This window comes from Canis lupus, chromosome 17 (genome assembly GCF_003254725.2).
Source record: "Canis lupus dingo isolate Sandy chromosome 17, ASM325472v2, whole genome shotgun sequence".
In the NCBI taxonomy this organism is placed as follows: domain Eukaryota; kingdom Metazoa; phylum Chordata; class Mammalia; order Carnivora; family Canidae; genus Canis; species Canis lupus.
This window is the reverse complement of record NC_064259.1, coordinates 61519648-61541859: the sequence shown is the minus strand read 5'-3', so window position 1 is coordinate 61541859 and position 22212 is coordinate 61519648. Positions and strand designations below refer to the sequence as shown.

At 42.7% G+C, this 22212-nt stretch overlaps 1 protein-coding gene and 1 long non-coding RNA gene across 3 annotated transcripts in view; one reads left to right on the top strand and one right to left on the bottom strand.

Moving 5' to 3' along the window:
* Nucleotides 1–22212, bottom strand: part of LOC112663927 (keratinocyte proline rich protein) — a 109938-nt gene that overhangs the window by 40107 nt on the left and 47619 nt on the right. The gene's annotated exons all lie outside the window — the stretch shown is intronic.
* LOC112663930 (uncharacterized) lies at nt 830–2779 on the top strand. The gene is made up of 2 exons (XR_003139445.2): nt 830–1043; nt 2120–2779. It is a non-coding gene; the product is annotated as an uncharacterized LOC112663930 (long non-coding RNA).

Genomic DNA, 22212 nt, shown 5'->3' with positions numbered 1-22212 from the left:
CTTTGGCCTCCACTCCACTACGGGTATCTTTCCATTGGCTGCTTTATGCTGGGCAATGCCCAGCCTTACACAGTCTCACTGTTTCCTTGCTGCCTTTCCTCTTTCTCATCTGTGGACTTCACTTCAGCCTTCCCACAGGACCCCTGGAAATTCTGAATTCTCAGTCTCACTGGTAGACCAGATCTTTTCTCTCTCCCTTATCTATAAAACTTCATTCCTGTTTCATACTATCTTCCTAAAACCTACCAACAATTTCAACAAAAGAGAAAAGTCTTATATTTTCTAACCAGATTCACTCTCCTTAGAAAACAGTTATAATTAAAAAAAAAAAAAAAGAATGTGTTGGCATTTGTTTAAAAATATGGCATGTTACAAACTCTCTACCAGAAATTTTCTTTGCATTAGCTCATTGGTTCTCTCACACATGCCCCCAAAAGTTATTTTTATATTATCTTTATTGTAGATGGACAAAACTGAGGACAAGAAGGATGAGGTATTTTTCAGAAGGCCACGCAGGTAACAGGTGGCAGAACCAGGGTCTGATTCCTCAAGCAGTTTCTTGGTTGCTCTAGCACACATACATGTGTGCACACACACACTCACGTATAAGATGATAAAGAATTGGAGGATTCTATGAAACGTGGTTTAAACCAGATTAAAACATTGAATTAAGATTTGAGGGGCAAGAAAAGAGACATTGGGAACTCACGCTCCAAAACTGAGCCAGGAAGGTATCTTATAGGAACAGCGGGAGAGTAAGGTGGGGGAAGTTTGCAGTTTTTCTCCCCTGCCACATTTTCTAAGTAGTTCTATTCCAAGCGGGGAGCAGCTACCTTGGGTTCCCATAGAGGGAGGCAGGGAGCGGCTGCCAGTCACTACCAGTCACAGGTCACAGGACCATGTGGGTGGCATGAGGCAGTACTGTCATGCTCAGGTCCTGTCTCACAGGCTGGGACAGAGCCCAAAGCCAGGATAAAAGGGCCTCAGGGTCAGAGTGGCTCCATACACTCCTCTCCTGAGGTGCTTACAGACTTACTGCACTGGTAAGTATCTCTTGGGAGGGAGCTTAGACCAGAGCAGAGGGGCAAGTGAGAGAGGGTGTTGGGGGCTGGAGGCCATGTGGGGAGGGGGAGAGAGGCCTCGCGAAGACTAAAGGAAAACATGGATGGGAGAGTACACTGCTGAGTCCCTGAGAGAAGAGTGGACAGCAGTGCCTCTGTGTTGTACCAAACTGAGCTCTAGCTGTCAAGGTTCTCAGGTCAGAGGGAATAGAAGCACTGGCCATCAGGCTCTGCTAGAACAGCTTTAACAAGATGTTACATTTGAGAGTAAAATCATAAATTGTGACCATCTTTGCCAAGATGAGCCGGTAATTCTCAACCAACAGAGAAAGAATTAATCTGAGGATGCTTTGGGTAGCTCTGAATCCCACATATCTATGGATCTGAAATGGAATTGGGTGTCTGTTGAGGAAGTCAGAGACACCAAGATCAGAATCACTGTGCTAAGATACAGGATGAGGCTTCAGGTGTGCTAGAAATGGCAGGGTATCACACTGCAGCTGGGGTGTCCGAACTCGGATCCCCTACCTGCACAAACATACCATTCTTGAGCTGCCGCAGTAAGAAAGTATGCATGTGGGAACAGCCAGCCTACCAGACCATCTATTTCTATCTACATGTCCTAGAACAAAATGATCTAGGAAGTAACAGTTCCTAATTTTCTTTCTTAGAGAGAATACTTACATTCTGATCTGGTTTCCAGGCTGGCCAGTTTGAGAGTTCTGGTTGACAAGATAGAAAAAATTACCACCTTCACTTACCAGATAATTAATCATGATAGATTTTGTTTCATACTGGTTTTGCCTCCATCTCCTTCTTTTGAAAGACAGAATAATCCCTGCCTACCTTAAAATAGAAATTGTGAGACGCAAAGGACGTAGTGGGAGAGAATATGCCTAAGTATTAGAAATAATGAAACTTCCAGGGTGGAATTATCAAGGACTCCATTTAAACAGTTCATCAAATAAAGGCACTAGAAATGATACTGAGAGCAGGAAGGGGTGGGGCAGGGGGGGCTCTGTGTCCTGGGTCTGACTCACTGTGTGACTCTCCCTCAGGTCCTGACCCTGCCCACTGAGATGTCCTGCCAGCAGAACCAGCAGCAGTGCCAGCCCCCTCCCAAGTGCCCCGCCCCCAAGTGCCCCCCCAAGTGTCCTCCAAAGTGCCCCCCAGTCTCTTCTTGCTGCAGTGTCAGCTCTGGGGGCTGCTGTGGCTCCAGCTCCGGGGGTGGCGGCTTCTGTGGCTCCAGCTCTGTGGGTGGCGGCTGCTGTGGCTCCAGCTCCGGGGGTGGTGGCTGCTGCCTGAGCCACCACAGGCGTCACAGGTCCCACCGCCAGAGACACCAGAGCTCAGGCTGCTGCAGCCAGCCCTCGGGGGGCTCTGGTTGTTTCAGTCAGCCCTCGGGGGGCTCGGGCTGCTGTGGAGGGGGCAGCAGTCAGTCATCTGGAGGCTGCTGCTGAAGTCAACCCTGACCCCCTCTTCTCCTGACCTCCCTGAATGGTGGAGAGATCTGAGTAAACCTTTGAGCTCTGGCCAGAGGATACCTCAACAGTGGTTTCCAGAAGCCGAAAATGTTTCTCTACAATTCATATCCTGACCTCATTCCACCTATCAGTGGCTGCCCTGGGAATCCCAAAGCATAGACCTCATGTCCCTCTGCAACTTCTATTATTGCATTCTGTTGAATTGAAACAATAAAACAGAATCTGTTCAGTAAATTGGCATAGAGTGATTTCATTTCCTGTTTTTGTCATCATTGTTCTCTCCTCTGTTCTCTCCTGGTGGCTTCAGAGGCATCAATAGACAGAGAACAGGGTCAACTACAGGAGGGACATTTTTAATGCTTTTCTATGTTTGCAATCTTCCCTAATTCTTTGTTTTCACTTTTACTTTTTTGAAAGACTTTATTTACTAATTGGAAAGACAGAGAGAGAGCATGGGCAGGTCTCTCTGATAGTGATGTTTTCTTGTGTCTGTTGGCTAACTGTATGCCTTCTTTAGAAAAGTGTCTATTCATGTTCTCTGCCCATTTTTAAATCAAACTGTTTTTTTTCTAATGTTGAGTTGTACAAATTTCTTATATATTTTGGATATTAACCCCTTATCAAAAACATCGTTTCTTCTCTCATATATGTTCTTTCATTCAGTAGATTGCTTTTTATTTTGTTAATTGTTTCTCTTTTTGTGCAAAAGCTTGATGTAGTCCCAATAGTATTTTGCTTTTGTTTCCCTTGCCTTAGGAGATGCATCTAGAAAAATGTTGCTATGGTCAATGTCAGAGAAATGATTATCTGTGTTATCTTCTAGGATTTGTATGTTTTCTGGTCTCACATTTATGTCCTTAGTTCATGTTTAAAAATTATTTGTTTTAGAGAGAGAGAGAGCACACGAGTGCAGAGAGGAGAAGGTTAGAGGGAGAAGGAGAGGGAAACTTCATCAGATTTCACACTCAGTGCAGAGCCTGACACGGGGCTTGATAATCACCACTCAGATCAGAACCCAAGCAGACACCATGAGTCGGATGCTTAACGGACTGAGCCACCCAGATGCCTCTGTCTTTAGTCTGTTTTGAGTTTATTTTTGTGTATGGTGTTAGAAAGTGGTCCAATTTCATCCTTTTATATGTAGCTATTCAGTTTTCCCAGCACTATTTATTGAAAAGACTGTCTTTTTTCCATATTGTACATTCTTGCCTCCTTTGTCAAAGAATAATTGATCGTATAAGCTAGGGTTTAATTCTAGGCTCTCTATTCTATTCCATGTATCTATGTGTCTGTTTTTGTGCCAGTCTCATACTGTTTTGATTACTACAACTTTGCAGTATATCTTGAAATCTGGAATTGTAATACTTCCAGCTTTGTTTTTCTTTCTCAAGATTGCCTTGGGTATTCAGGGCTTTTGTGGTTCCCTAAAAATCTTATAATTATTTGTTCTAGTTTTGTGAAGACTGTTGTTGGTGTTTCGATAGGGATTGCACTCAATCTGTAGACTGCTTTAGGTAGTATGGATATTTTAACATAAAACTAATGTAACATTGTGTGTCAACCATACTCAAATAAAATTTTAAAAATCTTTTAATACTTGGTAATAAATGAATAATTTTGAATTATTACCACCATTTCAAAATATGGAAGGCAGTAAAAATAACGTCATGAGAAATTCAAATCTTTTTCTCTAAGATCAGGTTTAAGGCAAGGATGTCCCCTCTCACTACTCCTTTTCAACATAGTACTAGAAGTTCTGGTTAATACAATAGGATAATTAAGAGTATACAGATTGGGAAGGAAGAAATAAACTATTTTGTTTGCAGATTATATGATAATCTACATAGAAAATCTGAAAAAAATTAACAAAAAACCTCCTGGCTCTAATAAGGAATTATAGCAAGACTGAAGGATACAAAGATTAATACATAAGAATCTATCATTTTCCCATATACCAGTGAACAAGTAGAATTTGAAATTAAAAATGCAATACCATTTACATTAGCACCACTCCACAATAAAATACTTAGGTATAAATCTGACAAAATATGTGTAAGATAAATATGAGGAAAACTACTAAACTCTGATGAACAAAATCAAACAGAACTAAATAAATGGAATGGTATTCCATGTTCATGGATCAGAAGAATCAATATTGTCAAGATGTCAGTTCTTCTCAACTTGGTCTGTAGATTCAATGTGTTCTCAGTCAAAATCCCAGCAAATTATTTTTTGGTTATCAAGAAACCGATTATAAAATTCATATGGTAAGGCAAAAGATCCTGAATAGCCAACACAGTATCAAAGGAAAAAAATAAAGTTGTAGGACTGACGCTACCCAACTTTAAGACTTACTATAAAGCTACATAATCATGACTATTTGACATTAAGAAAATAGTGAATAATAGATCAATAGAACAGAACAGACACCCAGAAATATAGTCAATTGAGCTTTGACAAAAGAGCAAAAGTAATATAATGAAACAAAAGTGGTCTTTTCAACAAGTAATGCTGGAAAAAGGGGGTATCTACAAGCAAAAAGAAAAAAATCAATCTAGACACAAACCTTATAGCTTTCATAAAAATTAGCTCAGAATGGATTACAGACCTAAATGTAAAATCAAGTATTATAAAACTCCTGGAAGATAACTATTGAAGAAGACCTAAACTAACCCGGGTTTGGTGATTACTTTTTATTTTATTTTATTTTTTATTTATATTAAAAAAGATTTTATTTTATTCATGAGAAGCACAGAAAGAGAGGCAGAGACATAGGCAGAGGGAGAAGCAGGCTCCTGGGGGGAAGCCCAATGTGGGACTCCATCCCAGGACCCCGGGACCATGCCCTGAGCCAAAGGCAGACGCTCAACAACTGAGCCATCCAGTCATCCTAAGGTGATGACTTTTTAGAAACAACACTAAAGCTACAATACAGGAAAAAAATAAGTGATAAGCTAGCCTTGATTAAATTAAAAGCTTTTTGCTCTGCAAAAGACAAAGTTAAGAAAGTGATAAAACAAATCACAGACTATGAGAAAATACTTGAAAAAGACACATATGATGAAGGACTATTATTCAAAACATATAAATAACTCTTAAAACTCAACAATAAGACTGCAAACAACTTAGCTTAAAAAAAAAAAAGGACAATAGACCTTACCAAACACCTCACCAATGAAGGTATACATAACTAATAAGCATGTGAAAAGATACTCCACATCATATGTCATCAGGGGAATACAAATTAAAACAATGGGATACCACTGTACACCTATTAGAATGCCCAAAATCTGGTACACTGGCAACACCAAATACAGATAAAGAGATGCAGCAACAGGAACTCTCATTTATTGCTGGTATGAATGCAAAATGGTACAGCCATTTTGGAAGATGGTTTAGTGGTTCCTTATAAAAAAGTAAATGTACTCTTATCATATGATCAACCAATCTTATAGTATTTAACCAAAGGAGTTGAAAACTTGTGTAGATGCAAAAACCTGCACACAGATATTTAGAGCAGCTTTCTTCACAATTGCCAAATCTTAGACACAACCACCATGTCCTTCAGGCGGTAAATGAATAAATGAACTGTGATATATCCAGACAATGAAATGTTATCTGGCACTATAAAAGAAAGTTGTCAAGCAATGGAAAGACATGAAGGAACTATAAATATGTATCACTAAATGAAGGAAGACAATCTGAAACAGCTATATGCTGTATGATGCCAGCTATATGACATAGGGAAAAGACAAAACTGTGGAGACAGTGAAAGGTCAGTGTTTCTTTTTATCTTTTTGAGATCAGAGTGTTGTTGAAGGATAGGATAGGAGAGATGTGATCGGCAGAACACCAAGGATTTTCAGGGCAGTGAAAATACTCCCTATAATACCATAATTATGGATAGATATCATACATTTGTCCAAACCTATACTATGTATTCCAAGAGTAAACCGTAATGTAAACTATGGACTTTAGATGAATTCGTTTTTTAGGAGGTAGCTCTCAAGTTCATAATACATTTCAAAAATTAGCTCACAAAACTCATTGTTGTTACAAAATTCACCAGGTGATGTGCAAATGATCACTTATGATTTGTTCTTGAGAATGCAAATTAGCATAAAGATTTGGGTGACTCATTAACTCTCAAATATATTTATTGGGGCAGATGAATTAAGCTTAAATGAATGTACCATTCATAACATAACATAAACATTCTATGACTTTGAGTCAAAAAAGTTAAAAAAATAAAAATGAAAGAAAAGAAAGAAAAGAAATGAATTATTACACTGTAATAATTCAGAAGTAATGGGAGAGCCCAGCATAGTTGAGATAAATATGAGGTACATATGAAAAAATTAGTAGCAAGACTCAGAAAAATGTAACTTTAGGGATCCCTGGATGGTACAGCAGTTTGGCGCCTGCCTTTGGCCCAGGGCGCGATCCTGGAGACCCGGGATCGAATCCCACGTCGGGCTCCTGGTGCATGGAGCCTGCTTCTCCCTCTGCCTGTGTCTCAGCCTCTCTCTCTCTTTCTCTCTCTGTGACTATCATAAATAAATAAAACTTAAAAAAAATAAAATAAAAAGAAAAATGTAACTTTAAAAGATGTTATTTAAAATAGTAACTGAATTTTCACCTAGACTCTAAGAATATTGCTTCCTCATTTATAATTTAATTTAATATAATTTAAAGGGTTTGTAAGATGGAAAAAATAAAGATTGCAGATTTGCTTGGTGCTGGCTTAGAAGCACGGAAAAAATGGAGAAAAGCTAGTTTCTCAGTCTGCATTGTTTCTGTTAGATCTCAGCAATGCTTCCTTCATTCCATGAGATAATGAAAAGTTGACGATGGTGCTGGGAAAAGAGGTTTTGTGGATGCAGTCTTTTTTTTAAGATTTTATTTATTTATTTATTCATGAGACACACACACACAGAGGCAGAGACACAGGCAGAGGGAGAAGCAGGCTCCATGCAGGGAGTCCACGTGGGACCCAATCCCAGGTCTCCAGGATCATGCCCTGGGGTCTGAAGGTGGCGCTAAACTGCTGAGCCACCCAGGCTGCCCCTGGATGCAGTCTTTTGAGGGCCACTCAGATAAAGAAGCTGGCACCTGACCACCTCCATTGCTACATCTGTGCTCTGAGTGGGGAGACAAGGTTTCTCCACTACAACATGAGAGGAGTGGTGCTGGCTATGGGGAGGGGTGTCAATGCCAACTGTGGACACCAGTCTTACTTACTCCGTATCCTCTCTACATGAGTGAAATGGTATTCCACCTAGTGCTTGACTGCATTGTGTTTTCTTTGGCGAGTCTGATACTGAGATGAAGTGGGCAGCAGTATTTAGAGTGCTCTCCTGGGGTTGGTAACCTGGGCATGGTACTCTGCTTGACAAAAAGAAGACAGGTGCAACAGACACTTTGACAAATGGAAAACCTCAGAAAGCCAATGCTTCGCTCGTCAAATGTTTATATATTGGACTGTTAATAAAGCCGTGAGATTTTCAGCTAAAGCTTAAAATCTTGTCTTCATAGTACAACTATGCTACTGACTCACTGCCTACATCTAAGTCAGGTCAGTTGACGGTTTGGGCGTTGCCCTGCATAGAGGCAGAGGCATGGATCAGATGGCATCTCAACCCCATCATTCCACAAATCAGGAGCAGGAATCCATGTCCTGATCGCTTCTGCATTACCAAGTCCTCTGGGACAGCATGAATGTTGGCTCCAAGCTGCTCAGGAGCTTCCCTGGTATAATCTGAAACTAGCTTCTATCGACATAGGGCAAGGAGAGAGCAAAGAAAGCCTCAGGCCACTACAGATTTGTAGACAGCAGGTTTGATGAACAAGGAAACTTAAGAGGCTAGAACTGGGCAGCTGCAAGACAGATAAATCTCCATACCTTCCTTCCAAATCTTCACTGGGCTCAGTCATATATCTAGGTGGTCTCAATGCCACATCCCCATCTCAAGGCTGTGTCCTTAGAGCAGCCTCTGGGAGCATGGAAGGAACTAGAATCCACATGTCAAGGACGGGGAAGGGGCAAGAAGTCTTTAATTATCAAGGTCCATGTAGCTCATGGGTCAAACAGCAGTCACATCCTCTTGATGACCTCTCCCAACAGAAGAGAACAAAAGTCATACCCAGGTGAAACAGGGGAAGATCTCTTAGCACAATGTGGCCAACACACCTCACTGAACGTGTTTCAGATAGTGGTCTCCTATGGGAGTGAACTCATTCATCAGGAATAGGTATTTGTGACTTGAAAAGTCAATGCTACTGCTAGTAATAGGATTTTAAGACCATTAACTACTCACTCTGCATAGCCCTATATGAATCAATGGAGGTAAACAAATATAGGACCCAAGCCATAACGTAAAGTAAGTTGCTATAATCTCATTTGAGTGATATGTCACGTGATGCATAAAACAAGAGGTGGGATTTGAGTGTCCCCATCATGATAGGACAACAGAATGACATGCAATTTAGGGGAGGGCATAGTCAAAGTTTGGAACTAATATCCATCAGTAGTTTAAGAATATATCTAGTACAGGTGACCAATGTAATAATTCAGATAGAAGAAATATTCATGATTCACAGTAGCATTTTGGGATGCCTCCCGTAAATAGTGTGCAATTCTGAAAAAGATGTTGTTAGTGGTTTGGTTTTAATTATTTATGGGGATGGGAGAGATTATAGTGGATCTCAGAGTGGAACAGAATCAAGGGGCCAGCCCTCCAATCCCAGTCTTGGGCTCTGCCTCCAGCCTGCGAGACAAGACCTGGGCAGGACGAGGAGACAGCCTCCTGCCATCCACATGATCCTGTGACAGGTGATGACTGGCAGTGCCTCCCAGTCTCCCCACAAGGCCCAGGACATTGCCACCAAGTGCACTTCATTCTTATAGCTGCCTGTTCCTCACATAGCCTTCTTGGAGTCTAGCAACTCCCCCCCCCCCCAACCCCTCCTGTCTTAACGCCCTGATGTGTCTGCTTTGAATGAAGACCCACAGAAACGTCTACCTCTCTCTGCTTCTGTCCCTGCCATGCTGGCAGATCCTGTGTGTATGCGTGTATGCAAATGCATGTGTGTATGCACGGGTGTGTGCCTGCGTGTGCGTGTACCTACGTGTTCACACCATCACAGTGAAAAGCCTGGATTAGAAGTGAGTAAGATCCACCTGGGACAGAATCCTGGTCCTGCCAGTCATTAGCCATGTGATCTTGTGAAAATCACCTAACTTTTCTCAGTTTTGGTTTCCTCAACGTTGAAGCAGGAGACAGAAATGACTCTCAATGGTGTCATGAGGGTCAGTAGAATCATGGGAGGGAAGCACAGTGGACACTCACATGTGAACTATCTATCCATCAATAATTAAAAGGGAATGGATTGTTTTCAGAGCACAGCTATTTTCCATCTGACTTTTTAAATGACCATTTTTTCCCACTGAGGTCTTTCATACATTTTCATATAGCAATACTCCTGAGGAGGAGACAGAGAGAAAAGCTGCACTACTTTGCATGGGATGATGAGAATCTGTCTTATAGGCCGGAGGAGGGTGAGCCTGTGGATGAGAAAGCACGAAGGGGGAGAGACAGCGAGAGGGATCCAGGCTGGGTGTATGTGGGAGAAGGCCCCATGGAGAGGAAGCCCCAAGGCCTAGGAGGTGGGAAGACCTTATAGAACAGGAGGGCTTGGGACTCATTCAGTAGGAATCTCCAGTGTCGCTGCTTTGCTTCTACATGGACACAAGGTTCTTTGAAGGAATTTGGGGGAACGTTTTTAGGAGAGTAAGATAAAGACTAATGTCAATGTGGCATGTAGCAGGTGTTCCTTCCATGTCTGGAGGGCAACATATCTAAAAAAATAAGCAAATTAATTAGATAAAGACAAATTAGACCTGGATAATTGTGAGAGGAAAGTCCTCCCTCCAGAAGTCTCCACAATACTTCTCCAGAGCCTGGGATGAACCCGACATGACTCAATAATATCTATCCCTGGGTCATAACAGGCAAGGAGAACCAACAGCTTGTGAAATGTAAGTGCGTACATACTGTCACTATGTTAGGCTCTGTAACTGATGTATGCATGTGTGTATTACATATGTGGATAATTCTATATATTATGTAGACATAGAGATGTAGATATAAACACAGATACAGATAAAAGGAGAGAGAGAGAGAGAATCCACCTTGTCTGTTACTCTAACCATCAGATATCTCAGAGTACGTGGCCTTCTGTGGTGCTCCACTGCCACTCATCTGTCATGGTTTCTCCTTAATGCACTGGGGAGAACACATGCTTCTCTCTACCATCCCCCACTCCAGGAAAAATTGCCCGTGACCTTAAGATAGCCTCATCCAGGGCTCCACTGTGTTCAGGGTCAAGGCCAGCATTTTTAGGGACAGTCAAGGCTCTGTGCAGCATGACTCTGTACAACTATTCCAGTTTCTGTTGGCTTCCCAAGAACTGGCACATTGGCTATACTGTAAACATGTCTCTCCCTACCCCATTCCTAGGCTTTACACCATGATATTTTCCTTTCTGAGACGATGCAGTTCAAGTCTCATTTGCTCAGTATCCTTTATGTAACATTGTCTTACAAAGGAGTTCTTAATAAATCCTTTTACAACACAACTGTGCCTCATATTTCTCATTCCCCTTCGGCAACTAGTACACGCTTGTGCATGTATGCGTGGTTAATAGACCTTTAAAAGCCTTTCACTAGCATTAACACTGACTTGGAAGTGTGTGAACAGCCATTCCTGATGATTCCAGTCACCCTCATGAGAGATCATGCTCCAAGATAGGCCTAGTGACATGTGATGGCCACGCCCCTCTTCAGAAGTCAGCCACTGTTCCACCTGGCCATGACATTTGTTCAAGTTGTTCCAGTGGGCTGACATATGGGGGTGGGGTGGGGTGGCCAGGATATCCATGCCTTGGCTCACGTGGGAGCACAGCTCCTGATTCCTAGAATGATGGGGTAAGGAGGTCATCTGGTTCCTGCCTCTGCCTCCAGGCAGGGCAGCGCCCCAACCATCCAGCTGCTTGGACTTAGTGGTGAGTCAACCACGTGGTTGCAAGCATATCACTTGGACTGACACTTTGGCCTTGGATATTAGCTATCAATGGCTTTGGGACCATTCAGTAAACATGTTTGACTACCGAAGGCCTTCTGACATTACCTTTACACCCAAGGAGTCTGTCCCTCATCTCTCAGGCAGCTGGAGGGGGGCACTGCTGAGATCATATGGGAAGCATTTCAGACTGAATTAATTTTCCTCTGGGCCTTCCCACTCTGCTCCCTTCTGAGCTACAAATGAGCACTTAACAAATTGTAGTTTTCTTCATCTCTGCAAGTCTTTCTTTTAAAAATAAATGATAAATCGATATCCTAAAATCAGTAGAACATAGACATGATTGTTGCTTAAGTATTAAGTGTGGCAAGGTGTAATAAGAATGGCACAAAACTCATATAAAGAGTTGACCAATTGAATTACAGAAATAATATAAATTTTATAGAGCATAAAGTATCATATATAAGGCAAAAAGACAACTACAGAATGCTACAACGCATATGCCTGGTAAGAAGTTGATACCACTGGTATATAAATACATATTACAAATTCAAAACTACATGAACATACACAATGAAATGAGTAAAGGACACAGAGAGCCCACTCCTAATCCCTCGACCCCCTTGTGTCGTTATTGCCCTCATAGGCACACATATCCACACACGTTGTGTTAGTCCGGATTTTCCAGAGAAACAGAACCAGTAAGATGTGTGCACATACCCAGAGAGATTTGTTTGAAGGAGTTGCTCACCCAGTTGTGGGAATTGGTAAGTTGGAAAACTGCAGAGCAGGCTGGCAGGCTAGAGACCCAGGAAGTGCTGACATTACAGCCCCCAGACTGAAGGCAGCGGCAGGCAGAAGTCCTTCTTCCTGGGCAGCCCTCAGTCTTTTTTCCTAATTCTTTCAACTGACTGGTGGAGGTCCATCCACATTATGGAGGGTTATCTGTTTTACCTGAAGTCAACTGATTTAAGGTTATCACACGGTAAACAAAACAAAACAAAAAAGAAACATTAAAAAAAACCTTCACAGCAACATCGAGATTGAGTGTCAGATTTAAATTCTGGGTGCCATGGCCTAGCCAAGGTCACATAAAATTAACCATCCCAGTTCACTCCTTGTCAACCTGGCACCCATATATACCTCCTTAAACAATATTTAGGGAAGAGGGTGGGGCAAGATGGCTGAAGAGTAAGGTCCCCAAGTCACCTGTCCCCACCAAATTACCTAGATAACCTTCAAATCATCCTGAAAATCTATGAATTCGGCCTGGGATTTAAAGAGAGAATGGCTGGAATGCTACAGTGAGAAGAGTTCACGCTTCTATCAAGGTAGGAAGACGGGGGGGGGGGGAAGAAATAAGGAAACAAAAGGCATCCAAGGGGAAGGGGCCCCGCGTGGAGCCAGGCTAAGGCCGGGGCGAGTGTCCCCAGGACAGGAGAGCCCCTTCCCGGAGAAGCAGGAGCTGCACCAACCTTCCCGGCGGAAAGGGGCCTGCAGGGAGTTAGAGCGGGACCCCAGGAGGGCGGGGATGCCCTCGGGCTCCCGGGGACACTAACAGACACCTGTGTCCCGGGGAGAGTGCGCCACACCCCGGCAGCCGAGCTCCCTAAAGTGCTGCAGCGCGCACGGCTGGACCCGGGAGCAACTCAGAGGGGCTCTGGCAGAGGCTCCGTGCGGATGGGGCTGCGCCGCCAGGAGTGCGATTCCACCAGCGCAGGCCCGGGAGCACAGGGCGCTGGGACACAGCCCAGGATCCAGCGCTCCCCAGGGACAGGCAGAGGCCAGGAGGGCCCAGGGCAGCAAGGACGCTCCTGCCACCAGCTGTGCAGATCAGCGGCCCCCACCCCCATAGCATCCAGGCCCCTGTGGACTGAGAGCTCTTTAGTTACTGCCGGAGCTGACTCCAGGGCTCCAGAGCTGGCCTCCGCCACTGTGGTTGTTCCTCCTGGGGCCTCACAGGGTAAACAGCCCCCACTGAGCCTCACGGTGGCCTCATCGGACAAACAGGTTAAACATCACTCACTGAGCCCTGCGCCAGGCAGGGAGCTGAGCAGCTCCCCCAAGTGCTAACACCTGAAAATCAGCACAGCAGCCCCCTTCCGCAGAAGACCAGCTAGAGGACAGGAGAAAAACAAATTATTGACCAAGCAGCACTGGAAAGTTCCAGGGGAAGTGGAGGGATTTACAGTATACAGAATCAGAGTATATTCCCCCTTATTTTTTGTTTTTTGATTTCTGTTTGCTTCCCCCCCTTTTTTCTTCTTTTCTTCTCTTTTTTTTCCTCTTTCTTTTCTTCTTTTTTTCTTTTTTCTTTTTTTCCTTTTTTCTCTTCTCTCTTTTTCTCCTTTTCCCAATACAACTTGTTTTTGGCTACTCTGCACTGAGCAAAATGACTAGAAGGAAAACCTCACGTCAAAAGAAAGAATCAGAAACAGTCCTCTCTCCCACAGAGTTACAAAATCTGGATTACAATTCAATGTCAGAAAGCCAGTGTAGAAGCACTATTATAAAGCTACTGGTGGCTCTAGAAAAAAGCATAAAGGACTCAAGAGACTTCATGACTGCAGAATTTAGATCTAATCATGTAGAAATTAAAAATCAATTAAATGAGATGCAATCCAAACTAGAGATCCTAACGACGAGGGTTAGTGGAGTTGGAAGAACAAGTGAGTGACATAGTAGACAAGTTGATGGCAAAGAGGGAAACTGAGGAAAAAATGACAAACGATTAAAAGATCATGAGGCTAGATTAAGGGAAATAAGTGACAAGCTGAGGAAGAAAAATCTATGTTTAATTGGGGTTCCCGAGGGCACTGAAAGGGACAGAGGTCCAGAATATGGATTTGAATAAATCATAGCTGAAAACTTTCCTAATCTGGGAAGGGAAACAGGCACTCAGATCCCAGAAATAGAGAGATTCCCCCCTAAAATCAATAAAAACCGCTCAACACCTCGACATTTAATAGTGAAACTTGCAAATTCCAAAGATAAAGAGAAGATCTTTAAAACAGCAAGAGACAAGAAATCCCTGACTTTTATGGGGAGGAGTATCAGGGTAACAGCAGACCTCTCCACAGAGCCTTGGCAAGCCAGAAAGGGCTGGCAGGATATATTCAGGGTCCTAAATAAGAAAAACATGCAGCCAAGAATACTTTATCCACCAAGGCTCTAATTCAGACTAGGAGAGATAAAGAGATTCCAAGACAGGCAGAAACTCAAAAAATATGTGACCACCAAACCAGCTCTGCAAGAAATTTTAAGGGAGACTCTTAAAATTCCCCTTCAATAAGAAGTCCAATGGAATAATCCACAAAAACAGAGACTGATTAGGTATCATGATGACACTAAACCCATATCTTTCAATAGTAACTCTGAACGTGAATGGGCTTAATGAACCCGTCAAAAGGCGCAGGGAGTCAGACTGGATAAAAAAGCAGGACACATCCATTTACTGTCTACAAAAGACTCACTTTAGACAGAAGGACACCTACAGCCTGAAAATAAAAGGTTGGAGAACCATGTACCATTCAAATGGTCCTCAAAAGAAAGCAGGGGTAGCCATCCTTATATCAGATAAACTAAAATTTACCCCGAAGACTGTAGTGAGAGATGAAGAGGGACACTATCTCATACTTAAAGGATCTATCCGACAAGAGGACTTAACAATCCTCAATATATATGCCCCGAATGTGGGAGCTGCCAAATATATCAATCAATTAATAACCGAAGTTAAGACATACTTAGATAATAATACACTTATTCTTGCTGACTTCAATCCAGCGCTTTCTACACTCAATAGGTCTTCTAAGCACATCATCTCCAAAGAAACGAGAGCTTTAAATGATACACTGGACCAGATGGATTTCACAGATACCTACAGAACTCTACGTCCAAACGCAAATGAATACACATTCTTCTCAAGTGCACATGGAACTTTCTCCAGGATAGACCACATACTGGGTCACAAATCGGGTCTGAACTGATACCAAAAGATTGGGATCATCCCCTGCATATTCTCAGAGCATAATGCCTTGAAATTAGAACTAAATCACAACAAGAATTTTGGAAGCACTTCAAACACGTGGAGGTTACGGACCATCCTGCTGAAAGATGAAAGGGTCAACCAGGAAATTAAGGAAGAATTACAAAGATTCATGGAAACTATAAGAATGAAGATACCACCATTCAAAATCTTTGGGATGCAGCAAAAGCAGTCCTAAGGGGGAAATACATGGAATACAAGCATCCATTCAAAAACTGGAAAGAACTCAAATACAAAAGCTAACCTTACACCTAAAGGATCTAGAGAAAAGACAGCAAATAGGTCCTACACCCAGCAGAAGAAGAGAGTTAATAAAGATTCGAGCAGAACTCAATGAAATCGAGAACTGTGGAACAGATCAACAGAACCAGGAGTTGGTTCTTTGAAAGAATTAATAAGATAGATAAACCATCAGCCAGCCTTATTAAAAAGAAGAGAGAGAAGACTCAAATTACTAAAATCATGAATGAGAAAGGAGAGATCACTACCAACACCAAGGAAATACAAACGATTTTAAAAACATATTATGAACAGCTATACGCCAATAAATTAGGCAATCTAGAAGAAATGGACGCATTGTGGAAAGCCACAAACTACCAAAACTGGAACAGGAAGAAACAGAAAACCTGAACGGCCCAATAACCAGGGAGGAAACTGAAGCAGTCATCAAAAACCTCCCAAGACACAAGAGTCCGGGGCCAGATGGCTTCCCAAGGGAATTCTATCAAGCGTTTAAGAAGAAACCATACCTATTCTACAAAGCTGTTTGGAAAGATAGAAAGAGATGGAGTACTTCCAAATTCGTTCTATGAGGCCAGCATCACCTTAATTCCAAAACCAGACAAAGACCCCACCAAAAAGGAGACCAATATCAGACCAATATCCCTGATGAACATGGATGCAAAAATTCTCAACAAGATACTAGCCAATAGGATCCAACAGTACATTAAGAAAATTATTCACCAAGACCACGTAGGATTTATCCCCGGGACACAAGGCTGGCTCAACACTCGTAAAACAATCAATGTGATTCATCATTTCAGCAAGAGAAAAAACAAGAACCATATGATCCTCTCATTAGATGCAGAGAAAGCATTTGACAAAATACAGCATCCATTCCTGATCAAAACTCTTCAGAGTGTAGGGATAGAGGGAACATTCCTCAGCATCTTAAAAGCCATCTACGAAAAGCCCACAGCAAATATCATTCTCAATGGGGAAGCACTGGGAGCCTTTCCCCTAAGATCAGGAACAAGACAGGGATGTCCACTCTCACCACTGCTATTCAACATAGTACTGGAAGTCCTAGCCTCAGCAATCAGAAAACAAAAAGACACTAAAGGCATTCAAATTGGCAAAGAAGAAGTCAAACTCTCCCTCTTTGCCAATGACATGATACTCTACATAGAAAGCCCAAAAGACCCACCCCAAGATTGCTGTAACTCATACAGTAATTTGGCACTGTGGCAGGATACAAAATCAATATCCAGAAGTCAGTGACATTTCTATACACTACCAATGAGACTGAAGAAAGAGAAATTAAAGAGTCAATCCCATTTACAATTGCACCCAAAAGCATAAGATACCTAGGAATACCTAACCAAAGAGGTAAAGGATCTATACGCTAAAAACTACAGAACACTTCTGAAGGAAATGGAGGAAGACACAAAGAGATGGAAAAATATTCCAGGCTTATGGATTGAAAAAATTAATATTGTGAAAATGTCAATGTTACCCAGGGCAATTTACACGTTTAATGAAACCCCTATCAAAATACCATGGACTTTCTTCAGAGAGTTGGAACAAATCATTTTAAGATTTGTGTGGAATCAGAAAAGACCCCGAATAGCCAGGGGAATTATAAAAAAGACAACCATATCTGGGGGCATCACAATGCCAGATTTCAGGTTGCACTACAAAGCTGTGGTCATCAAGACAGTGTGGTACTGGCACAAAAACAGACACATAGATCAATGGAACAGAATAGAGAACCCAGAAGTGGACCCTGAACTTTATGGTCAACTAATATTCGATGAAGGAGGAAAGACTCTCCACTGGAAGAAAGACAGTCTCGTCAATAAATGGTGCTGGGAAAATTGGACATCCACACGCAGAAGAATGAAACTAGACCACTCTCTTTCACCATACACAATGATAAACTCAAAATGGATGAAAGATCTAAATCGGAGACAAGATTCCATCAAAATCCTAGAGGAGAACACAGGCAATACACTTTTTGAACTCGGCCAGAGTAACTTCTTGCAAGATACATCCACGAAGGCAAAAGAAACAAAAGCAGAAATGAACTATTGGGACTTCATCAAGATAAGAAGCTTTTGCACAGCAAAGGATACAGTCAACAAAACTAAAGGACAACCTACAGAATGGGAGAAGATATTTGCAAATGACGTATCAGATAGTTTCCAAGATCTCTAAAGAACTTATTAAATTCAACAGCAAAGAAACAAACAATCCAATCATGAAATGGGCAAACGACATGAACAGAAACTTCAGCGAGGAAGACATAGACATGGCCAACATGCACATGAGAAAATGCTCTGCATCACTTGCCATCAGGGAAATACAAATCCAAACCACAGTGAGATACCACCTCACACCAGTGAGAATGGGGAAAATCAACAAGACAGGAAACCACAAATGTTGGAGAGGATTTGGAGAAAGGGGAACCGTCTTGCACTGTTGGTGGGAATGTGAACTGGTGCAGCCACTCTGGAAAACTGTGTGGAGGTTCCTCAAAGAGTTAAAAATAGATCTGCCCTATGACCCAGCAATTGCACTGCTGGGGATTTACCCCAAGGATGCAGATGCAATGAAATGCCGGGACACCTGCACCCCGATGTTTATAGCAGGAATGTCCACAATAGCCAAACTGTGGAAGGAGCCTCGGAGTCCATTGAAAGATGAATGGGTAAAGGAGATGTGGTTTATGTATACAATGGAATATTCCTCAGCCATTAGAAACGACAAACACCCACCATTTGCTTCATCGTGGATGGAACTGGAGGGTATTATGCTGAGTGAAATAAGCCAATCGGAGAAGGACAAACAGTATATGGTCTCATTCATTTGGGGAATATAAAAAATAGTGAAAGGGAATAAATGGAAAGGAGAAAAAATGAGTGGGAAATATCAGAAAGGGAGACAGAACATGAAAGAATCTAACTCTGGGAAACAAACTAGGGGTGGTGGAAGGGGAGGTGGGCGGGGGATGGGGGTTACTGGGTGGCGGGCACTGAGGGGGGCACTTGACGGGATGAGCACTGGGTGTTATTCTGTATGTTGACAAATTGAACACCAATAAAAAATAAATTTATAAAAAAAAAAAAACAACAACAATATTTAGCCTCCAAATAAGACAAAGACCAGGCCACACTTCCAGCTAATGTGATGCAGTCAGGCTGTGTATAGCAGATAATGCAAAAACCCTTTCTCCAGAAAAGGGTATAAAGTCCTTGAATGATGTTGATCTTTCTCTTTAATATCCTTAGCTTCACTTCTATTGTGTGATGTTGAACAACACTGAAATACGTCAGTCAATATATCTTATGTCATATGATATGGGAGGAAACCAAGGGTTTCCACTCACACACACACACACACACACACACACACACACACACACATTCATAACAAAGGAAGGAAGTGCTCTTAGTAAGAAATACTCCTGGTTGTGGCCGTGATTCTTTTCTAGCTGGTGAGGTGATCCAATACTCATTCCTGAAGGGTATGGGCCATGAATAGTCCTATTGGAACTGGGTTCTTACGTTTCCCACGGACTTTAATCCAAGGGTGAGGCAGAACCAAGCGTCGCCCTAGGGGTCTCCTGTGTTCCACACAGACTCTTCTTCACCTCCACTGTGAGGAGCAGTTTAATTTTCTCTGTGAAAATCAGGATCAATCACTCCACTGAGCTCAGTAACTACCTTCTGTGCCTGTTGATTCCGAGTCATGAGGAGGCCTAGTACCAGGTGGCAGTCTTCACTTCCTGTTCAGTGGAATCGCGCTGTCTCCTGGCGCCTTCTCCTATTCTGGACCCCTTTCAAAACAAGTAGGGTTGGAGTTACCCAGTCGATGGGCTAGAGTAGCACAACCCAGATGAAGGCTGTGTTACCTCCAGAATCCAAGGAGGCATGCTAGGTGTTGTGCCTCATGTTTTATTGCTGGAGGGGCCAGATGCAACTACTTCTGTGTCACTTTAGAAGGGATATCTCCACGTGCCCTGTACCACTGGACCCCTGGAAATTCCACTACCTCTTGTCAGTTATTTCCTACCCTCTGACATGCAAATACCTTGCCAGTAAGTCTAGAGTAATTGCTGCTTCTTACTTACCAAGTACTATCAGCATAGTATCATTGATGCAATGGATCAGTGTGATGACTTGTCAAAGGGAAGGACCATCAAGATCCCTGAGAAGTAAATTATGACACAGGGCAGCAGAATTGTCCTACTCCTGAGGAGGGACACAGTAAAGGTATATTGCTGGCCTTTCCAACTGAAAATAAACAACTTCAGCTGGTCTCTACTGACAGATATGAAGGAAAAAACAAAACAAAACATTTTCCAGATTACTAGCTGCATGTCAGTTACCAGGGCATGTGCTAACTTGCTCCAGGAAGGAAACTGCATCCGGTAAAGCAGCTACAAGTGGAGTCACCACTGGCTTTAGCTTGCAATAACCCACCCTCATTCTCTAAGATCCATTTGTTTTCTGCACAAACCAAATAGGTGAGTTAAATGGGCATGTGGTGGGAATCAGCACCCCTGCATCCTTGAGATTAAATTTATAGTATCACTAATCTCTTCAGTCCCTTCAGCGATGTGGTGTTACTTTTGATTTATCATTTTCCTGAGTAGAGACAGTTCTAACGGTTCTAATGGCTCCTAGTTGACCTCCCCATCCCAATAGCCCTCACTCCACTGATCAGAGAACCAATGTGGGGATTCTGACAGTTGCTGTTTGTGTCTATTCCTATCACACATTCTAGAACCAGGGAAATAACCACGAGGTGGGCTCAGGACCCACTGGGCCCACTGTGAGATGAAACTGAGCTAAAACTCCATCGATCACCTGACCTCCAGAAGCTCCCGTCCTACCAAATAGGGACCAGAGTGGAGCAAAGTGATGTCTTGAGCCTCCTGGAATTAGTGTCAGTCCACAGCCAGTGTCCAGTTAGCCCCAAAGTCTGATTATTTTCTCTTTCCCCAGTGCACAATTCCCTGGAAAAAAAGTGCCATAGGTCCCTTTGGGGAAAACCGGGGGAAATATTAGTAGCTTAAGTCTTTGGGAGAGTACAAGGGTTCTTCCTCCAGAGGACCCATCCTCCCCTTCATTCAAGGTGTTCCGTGTCTATTAACTAGCTCAAAGTTGGGAATTGATTGAGGGAGCATTATTCTCTTTTTACGGCTCAGAGTTTCGTTCACTTAGAGTTTTTCCTCTGATACCTATCAAGTAAGAAATTAATACCGTTCCCATCAATTTCACTTCCAAACCACCATGATGAACTGGCCAGAGCCACAGCTCTGTGAGCCAGAATGTTCTGATTGCTGCTTTGACCCTGCTCTCCAGGATAGTAACCACACCCGCTTTGCCTTGGGTCCTAAGTGCTGCCAATGGTGTCCAGTTATCCCTACTGCATTTAGGTTTCCCAATTCAGTGGCATCAGATTCCACTGTAGTTTCTAACCTACAGAGAAGAACTATCAGCTAGCTCTTCAAGGGTGCTGTGGTCTCCTCACAAATTTATTTCTCATAGTCAGGAGAGATGTGTCCTATGGACCCTTCCAGAGAAGACGAGCAGATCCCAACTGATAACTCCGCTGTAACATTCCAATAAACCTTTGGACCCCTTCCTCTGTAATATGCCAAGGAAGTCCTGGCATTTCATCTTCATTTAGTGTCAGCCACCTTCTGGTCCATGATTCAGCCAACCAACCAAACACCCGGTTAGAGCCCTGTCAACCCCCTCCATCACCACTGCCACCACACTACATAGCCTTGAGTCTAGGACATCTGCTTGGCAGACCTATAGGAATAAATCTGGCTCGATCCAACTTTATGTCCCTTCCACAATTATCTCATACCCTTAATATGCAGTACACACATATTCCCTGGGTTTATATCTGTATAAATTGGAAAAACTCATGTAGCTCTTTTGGAGTGTAGCATACCTGCTGATAGGTCACCCCTATCAACAAAAGGTGTACTTCACCTTTGGGGCTTAGGGGGCCTTGAGATGAGGTGCGCTTCCAGAAGCAAAGAGAGATGGTGGGATGGGACCTGAAGAGAACCAACAGTGCACTGGAAGGCAGCCACTTCCAGGAGCCTTTCAGCTTCCTCAGGAGATGTGTGGTTTACCTCCTCAGATGATATGAAAAGGTACTTCTACTGGCAAAAAACAAAGAAAACCAACAAAACAAAACAAAACAAAACAAAACAAAACAACAACAACCTGATGGAATTGAATTTAGAAATTCAAAGTCTCGGCTTTATCAGGATTTTCCCAAATGTCTCTATTTCAATT